Genomic DNA, 9,506 nt, shown 5'->3' on the forward strand with positions numbered 1-9,506 from the left:
ATACATACTGTAATATATACTGAAACCAAAGAAACCACTTACTGCTGAACATTTTTTTGACTTATACTTGACTAGTGGCATTCGGCCGATTTGGCGTGTTCAACCCCTATGTCTATATACAAATGTATCATATATACAGTATATATTTTTTTCTAGAATTACTTTTCTACACTATCTCAACACTGTGCATGGTACATGTGGTACTATTTAATTAGAAAACACTTAAATGAATAATGTGCTTTCGTATCTATTTGGCACATGCTATTTTTTCAACAGAAATCAATAATAATAATAATAATCATGAAAAAAGCTGGATGTTCCATAACTGGGTTCAGTTTGCAAACAGATGACCATTAGGAAAATACATCCACATTTATTTATTATTTTTTACCAGTGCTGCAGGTGTACGCATGGTGCTACAGGTGGGCGCACTATGTCTTATTCCCTTTGCATAACATGGAGTGTGTCATTTATTGACAATATCATGTCTAGTATGTTTTTAGCAAAATATAGCAGAAAAATATCAGCCACTATCAGGGATTCACAGAACAAAAGATAATCTAAACTTAATATTAATATATACATGTAGAATGATGTTTCTGAAGTTAAAAACGTTTTAAAATCATGCAACAATTTTACTTGCTTGGATATGAAAAGGCGCACACATGTAGCATCATTCGCACACCCGCAGCACCAGACAAATAGAATGGATAAATGTATTTTACTCTTCGACACTGATAGTATACCCGAAGCAGTTGGAAGCCATAACAAATCTAATTTCATCAAATTACATACGAGACTTTGACGATGTACAATTAAACGTCTATATCAGCGTTTTATGCGCCACATAAGTCGAAGACTTTTCCACATTACTCCTTCGAAATACATTCTACTGAGCACACACATACACTATAGGAGAAACCAGATCGAACTACGCTTTTGATTTTGGAAAATGATGTTCTGGACTTTTAGTATCACCATAAAACAACACAGCCTACCTTGATTTCTATCCATCTTTGCGTGCACAATGATAGCACCGGGTTTCGCACACCTGATTTGAAGCATGTGTGCTAAAGGTGTGCCTATAACAGTCGTGATTATGACAAGAAGTAATTATAACTATAGACGCTAAGACGAACATTTTTATTATTTAAAAATATAGTTTTTTTGTGAACATAGGATAAACCTGTATACGTTATCTGTTCATGTTGAACACAAACAGAAGAAGCTCACCAGTAAATTTATATGTCAACTAAGCTTATTTGGGAGCCAGGTAAAAAACTAAGGTATATCGTTAATTTTTATACTTGTGTTAAAACGGAAAAAGTAGAAAATTAATGATCTTGCTGTAATTTTTGATGTTCCTTCAACTTCTATATCAATGTTCATTATTATCTTGAGATGTATTAATGTTGAATTTGATACCTTTAGAGCTTAGTTGTAATCATGGATATCAAAAGTCAAAAGTACGATGATGAGAAGGCGAAATTACCAAACTACGATGGTGGAAACCCGATATAATTTCGTGTTTTTTTACCATCGCTTTTTTCGATTTTTCACCATCATGGTTTCATTATTTCGACTTTTCACCATCGTATTTTTGACTTTTTATCATAGAACCTTCGACTTTTCACCAACGTGGTTTCGTAATTTCGACTTTTCACCATCGTGTGTTCGTTGTTTCGAAGCATGTTTTAGTCGCGATGGCTCATTTAATGTGTAGCTTTAATATTAATAACGAAGTTCACATTCATCGAATTCTTTGTTTTAATGATTTAGAGACAAATTTATTAATGTTTTCTCCAAAGTTTAAACATATTTCCCTTCTGCTATTTAGATACTTTGACGTTTCTAACAAAGAATTGACATTCATATGAACAATAATTAATCTCTTTTCTATTAGAAAATTCAGTTTTATTAGCAAAAGCAATAAAAGAATATGGTACTATTTCTATCAGCTTACAACCATAAAATTGTCTGCTTTTGAAGGGAATATAAAAAAGTAATACAACAACATGATAGCACACATGAATTATAAATAAACGACAGGTATCGATTGTATAAAAAGAATTATTATGCAGCTGATAATAAAAGAGCCGCTTTGACTGCATACGTTATATTTTTTAAAAGATACATTGTATTTTTTAAACCATTACTATGGCATATAAATTGCATGAAATTATCCTTAACCTTTGATTTTGTTGTTATTGTTGTTGACTTTTGTGTTATGATCTTTTAACATTTCAATCACAATGTTTTACATGTATTTACATTGTAAGCTAAACTACAACTGCTGCTTGAGGATGTAATCAAGCTAGTTTCACGGACAGTCGTTCTACTCATGTACCCCCCCCCCCAGATGTCACCATATGATCTTTACAGATCTACAGATGCACTATAAAATTCGATTTTGGAAAGCAGAAAAAAAGTCATTTGTCCGGTATGTTTTTCAACTTTGATCATTATATCATAAATAACACGGAACGTTCATTTGGGAAGAAAAATCGGGAATGTAATTTTACCATCCAGCCTTTCTGAAACATTTACCAATTTTGGTCTCATATTTTTTTAATTTAACATAGTGTGATTTTTTTATGGATATATTTCAAATGTTTTGAAAACAAATCATATCAGGAAGAGCATCACCCATGCATTTGCTGTCAGCTAATTTAAAGGTGGTCAAGGAGCAGCGCGTTCTCCATGCTGGACATTATTTGATTTATAAGTGGCAATTAAAAAGTGACGTTACTGTTAGAACTCATACAGATGCATCCAATTGCAAAGTTAAATGACAAGGACAATATATTGTTCCAAGTGACAAGGACCTTATATCATTATTTTTGGGTAAACGTGACACGGAGAACATATCAATATACATCTGCATTCAATTCTTACATTCCTACGTGCAAAGTATCTATATCAATAGACCTTGATTGAATTGCCAGTTTTATGCTCATGATCTTTAACTTTTTGACTGTAAGATCGAGCTTACTGAGGTACATTCAACTTGTAAAAATTGTACTATAATTTAAGGCAAAATACAAAGATTCAAGATTAAAAAAGCAATAAACATGTTATAAGGGATTAATGGTGAATTAATGGTGTAATTAATTACTGAATTACTAACGCAGTAAGGGCATTATTTGCATATTTTGACCTCTTTTTGTAATAAACGACACGTCAATACCGATATCTTATTGGAGATTATTGACCGAGTTACACGCGGTTTTACACAGATTAAAAACCAAAAAATTCTCGTATTGTGTTAGAAGGCAGACAATCCTGGCATGTCATAATGTTCATTTTTATACTAGTTATCTCCTTTTACAAGTCATGTGTGTCTTTTGTTTTTGAGTTATTTCACTCATAAAGTTTAGTTATAAAAAACATACGAACTGTCCGAAGTGAAATCTGTCATATGGGCTTTTGTCATCTGGAATATCAAATGCTTTTATGCAGCCATGGTCAAAATACCGTCAAAAATAATTTCCCTTAGTAAACGTTGTCAATCTTAGATACAGTTGTTTTCATTGTTCCTGTTTTTGCATATCTTGACCACTTTTTGTTATTTTTCGTGATTGTAAGTGTCAATTGAAATATGTAGATAACTTTATTTGTTCACCTCGCAATATTTTACTTTTAAAAACATTTCCAAAATTTTCATAAAATTAACATGAATCTGGAGGCATGCTGCTTGTGTAAGCTGCAACCTCCAGATGAACCAATTGAAAATATTTTAAGAAAATCAATATTGAGAAAAATGCACTAAACTTTTAAAAAAGCTAAAAACATTCAAGATCCGAGTCATATTTTACATGTTATGTGCGGTTTAAGACTGACTTTGCAGTAATTTATCACCATATTTCTCATATAAGGGCTTGTTTTACATATATTGACCACTTTTTGTTAATTTTCGTGGATTGTAAGTGCCGATTGCAATATGTAGATAACTTTATTTGTTCACCTCGCAATATTTTACTTTTAAATACATTTCCAAAATTTTCATGAAAATTAACATGAATCTGGAGGCGTGCTGCTATAATAATATGCATGTATGATAGGTACATAATAATACAGAAACGTGGTTTATTGAGTCAGTTATATCTAGAGTTCTCTTTTTGTTCATTACATTTGTAAAATAAAATTACATCGTCTATTTAGAGCATGACTCTTTAACATGTCATATTCCCAGCAATAATTCATTTTTGATCCACCAGGAATATCAATGTCGTTGAAGAAGTTACTAATTAAAGTTTAATACATAAGCTGATTGTTAAAATTCATTTGAAAGTCTGATGTCAAAGGGGGGAAAATAACAGCAGTTAGCTTCATTAATCAATTTAATGGACAGGCAATCATTTTAGATAAAAGACCTGACCCGATTTTTGGCATTTATTTTGTATAGAAAAATATACACAACAAATTAAATTTTCATTAGTTCCTAGAAAGACCAGCTTCCACTGTATAAATCATTAATCATCATTCATCTGTAAAATTTGTAGTTGCGTTTTTATATACCATTGTAACGTGCAAAGTGTTAGTTAGAATCAATCACATATATATGAGCCACGCCATGACGAAACCAACGTTATGCGTTTGCGACCAGCATGGATCAAGACCAGCCTGCCCATCCGCGCAGTCTGATCAGGATCCATGCTGTTCGCTTACAAACTCTATAACAAGTAGAGAAATTGATAGCGAATAGCATGGATCTTGATCAGACTGCGCGGGTGCGCAGGCTTGTCAGGATCCATGCTGCAGACCCATTATGTTGGTTTTGTCGTGACGCAGCTCATATATATGATTTTTGTTACGAGTCCCTAACTTTTGATTAGTTACAAATCGTTATTAAATTGGTTATAAAATCATTTTATTATAAAACGACATTTAACTGAAATCTATTGTGTACACGTATGTCATTTTTTCTGAAAACACGTCTCCTATCCACTGCAATTTTTGGGTCTTTTGAACACGCAATTAATAATAAATTGATCAATACTGTTATATTCGAAACCAAATGGGCAATTTGGAAATAATGTATCGTAACAATTGTAGGCATAATTATTCATATCAACCAATACCTATTTTGTTTTCGTTTTTCGGACAAGTAAATGATACCTTTGCAAATTTTTATACTTATCACATTATCTGTACTGCCTCTTATTGTGTGAGGAAATCAAATATATACTTGTATTATTGTAAGGCTGATAGGAGGATGCTCTTCGATCCCTATCATGCCAATAACGGGGAAAATAAATGGGGTCACCTCTTAACTGGATGCCCGAAACTGAAAAAAAACACATGTACAAGATGTGTCCCAAAAGTTCGCATAAAACTTCTATCAGATAAAAAAACATACTGTCATAACGTTTTCAAACTCTTACATGTGTAAATTCAATATATTTCCAACTTTGATGCATAATTTTATACATTTTATTGCATGGGTTTACAAATAACAAAAAATCAATATAGACGTAGCGGTGCAAGTAACGATATCATTTCGACATCAAAGTGATTTGAACAGTGAAGTTTTTACCCGACATGCACGCTATGATAACATTCATATCGTCCTTAACAATAAGCATGGGCATCCAGCGTATCGGATTGTAGTCAGAGAAGAAACAAAGAGAATAATCTATTAACTCTCTGTAGGCAGTTGAGGCATTTGAGGCCAGTTAACCAAACAATATTTGACAATACACCTCAGACGCTTACTGAACAGAACTTATGCAAATGAACATTGTCTTGCCACATGTAATGAATAGATATAGAACTTAAATATATATGTATTAATAAATGTTTGCGAATATTTTAAATATAAAAAGTTTAATTTTGAACTCTTTGTTGTCATACTTTTTTGGTGCTTCGGGATCAGCACTTTTAAGTGTTGATAACTGAGTCTCGCTCAAGCCGGTGCTAGGCGGCGTGAGGGATTTTGCACTTTTTCATTATCCCTCATGTACAGACTCAATCAAACCGAATCTGCAATTTTCATGTTATTTTGCTGTTTTTAATGCTTCCGAGGGATCAAATTTTACAGAAATTTATACATCTCAACAGCAGGTGTAATGTTCTGTGTGGCGGCCGAAAACTTCACTTCAACGATTATTTTTTTCAGAATATTCCTTGAAGTATAAAATATAACTAAGAGTTCAAATTGAATTTCTTATTTTTCAAAGATTCTAAATTTAAACAAAGATGGTCTGTTACAATAATTACTTTTAAGATTTTTTCAGCGTAAATCTACTTATCTTGAACATACACATATGGAATGATACTCATCCTCTAAATCTATAATATTACATCACTGACATATTTGTTCACGAGAAATGTTATAAGTAGCTTACTTTGAATTTTGAACGGATGAACAGGTAGTCTTAATGGACAAAAACATATTCTAAATTTGCATGGTATAATAACATAATAAAGACACGATTTAAACTATTTGTAATTCATAAAAACAGAACTTTGATCTAGGATATACTGGCCCCTTTTTTGTTATACGTATCGAAAACTCTACTTTTAAAATTTTGAAAATACAATCTAGGATCTATACAATATCATTTCTATCAAAAATATCAGCAAAGCCAAGATCGCATAACAACTATAACAACTTCTTCACATTTGAGACTCAATATTTACACCCCCTCTGTTATAATTAATTACACCTTCTACGCCACTCCTGAAAATACTGTTTTTAAAGCTTACATGATGATATGAAATTTCATCTCACATACAAACAAACACATATTCTCTATATATCGATCTCTTCCATCAAAAACTTGAGATTTAAATAAGAAATTGATACAAAAAGAATAAACGTCTGTATACATGGATGTTTGTTTTACTAGTTAGTCGCTTAATTGTGTTTAAAAACGACGACAGCAAAAATAAAAAAATAACCTCATTTAATTGTCTTGTTCGAACGCAAATTATAAAAAAGCATAAAAAGGCTACCGCCTTTTCTCTGTTCACTGTTACAGTTTGTTATTTTATTTTATAGCGCTATACGTATGCATGATCTATCATTCATTTTATCCATAATTTTAACCATTCAATTCCCATTCATGTTCACGTATGCAAATCAATTATTTCGAACTGTCAAGGGAGTACTTCTGGAACTGTTGCAAAGGAAAAAGATATAACAAAACGGAAGTTTGGTAAAAAAATTAAATCAAATATGTATGTCAATGTTAAACAAGTAATCCAATTAAACAAACTCATTACTCTGATTAAATTGATATGTATGATTCTACTTAATTGTTTATATCTGCCAAAGTTTAGTGGTCCGTGCAATTTAAAAACAAGTAGCATTTTTCTTGTATTTTCCCACAACAACAGGTTTAAATTACTGCAGTGGGAGTAAGAATTAATTGGTTTTTATTAAATTGTTTGACGACCATTAGGAGACATTCCAAGTCTAAACAAAATAAATTATTAAATTTCCAAAAACAATAATCTCATATATTTTGATGCCATTTATCGCTCAATGGCAAAGCAATGATATATGCCATAGATCTCAAGAACCAGAATGTTAAATATTTATAGTAGGACAAAACATTTCCGCTTAATCTTCATATAATATTTTTGAAACTAGTCAAAACAATGGCATTATAATATAATTCAGTAAGACTTAATATTTAAGTATTTAGGTTTTTGCGACACGATACCTTGATGTATGAGAATTGCAGCTACTGTTTATTCCTGCGTGATCGTATTTTTTGTACCTTCAGACTTTAACATAGAAATACAGAAACCCTGATGAGCACCAAAACGACTAAATTGCATATGTTGCATGCTCGGTTTGATTGAGCCTGTTCATGGACAGACTATATATTAAATAATTAAAGTTTTTCATACACGTTCAAAGTTATTTCACTTTTGTTAATCTAAGCACCAAATATGGGTTGGTGATAAACATGTACACATATGTTTATGCTAATAAATATTTGACATGACTTGATTTAGTACTGATTGAAACTTGAACCTGTATATGAAGCGTAATATCCTTTGTAACAAACTTTTTTTAATAATGATCTTCAACTGTGACAGTTTAATCATTTCCGTTCATTGGTCTACATTATTTAAAGCATGACTTTTTAACATTTCGTGTCCGCATCAATTTTTAATTCTTAATTACAAGAAATAGTTACAATGTCGTTAAAAATATATAATTAAAATTTAATACATAAAGTGCCTGTCAAAATTGATTTGCAAGCCTGAGGTATTAGAGAAAAATGTAATAACATCACCTAGGATTTTTATCAATTTAACTGGTTGGCAATAATTTTAAATTAAAATCAAAATTTTATGATTCCGGAGAAAACTAGCTTCAACTGCAAATATTCATCTGTTAATTGCGTTTTTATACATCTTCGTAATGTGCAAGGTAATATTAAGTATAGACGATATAAAATGATATGATTTATCATGACTCCATATCTTTTGATTGTTCACAAGTAAAATCCTTTCATTATAAAACAATATTCATCTTGAATCTAGTGTGTCCACATAAGAGTACTTTCTATGTAACAGATACGAGATTTGATGCTTATTCTGCACTAATACGAGGTTTGCCCCAAAAGTTTGCATAATACTTCTGTAAGATAAAACTGATCGTCAAAGCGTTTTCAAACATAAATTCATGAAACATTTTCATACATAATACTTCTAACATGGATTTACAAATTACAGACAGTTGAAACGTTGCAATAAAGAGATATTTCGACATCAACTCCATATAATCTAATACAAACAGCTTTATTTGTATATATTTTAAGACCGGCATCACACTATTTTAATGCCAAGCATTAAGTACATACATATTTATTTATACAAAACCGTTTTGAAACCGGATACATCTCTTTGATCATTTTAGATGACTTCTGGATCACCAGCACTTAAGTAGGCTACAGTTATTATTGCCTAGGTCGGTACTGGGGGTTTAAGATATGTTGCAAATCGCATATCCAAACACAAATCGTGTCTGCAATTTCCAAATATTTGTATTGTATTCATTGCTTGCGACCGAATTCTCCAATTCAATTATATTTATTGTAGTGTGGAAACAGAGATAATTATTATCGTATTGGCATAGTGACAGTCCTGAAAGTTGTGCCGTGGGGTAGCGTAATTGTTTTGGGAGCAGCAATATTATTTAAAAAAAAACAACATAAAAATGCATCGTCCAAATAAATGTTATTAAAAATTTTGTTGACATTAACTTAAAATTAATATTGAAATTAAAAATACCAATTTATTTATGTTTTAGAACATTCAAATGTATGCATATTAATTTTTTCCAATATTTTTAGACCACGGTCTTTTTATACGCTAGTTTATGGACCTAATCAAGCTCTTCAAAAAGACCATATTAAACAAACAATAGAGTAAACAGAATTTCAAGTTAACAAAATTACTTAATATCAAACAATCAAAGAAGGAAACAAGATTTCAATGCAAAATGCGTAATGTCAGTCAATCTATGTAGAGAAAAGAATGTTATA

This window comes from Ruditapes philippinarum, unplaced genomic scaffold (genome assembly GCF_026571515.1).
Source record: "Ruditapes philippinarum isolate M1 unplaced genomic scaffold, ASM2657151v2 ctg1211_1_1_1_1, whole genome shotgun sequence".
Taxonomy (NCBI): Eukaryota; Metazoa; Mollusca; class Bivalvia; order Venerida; family Veneridae; genus Ruditapes; species Ruditapes philippinarum.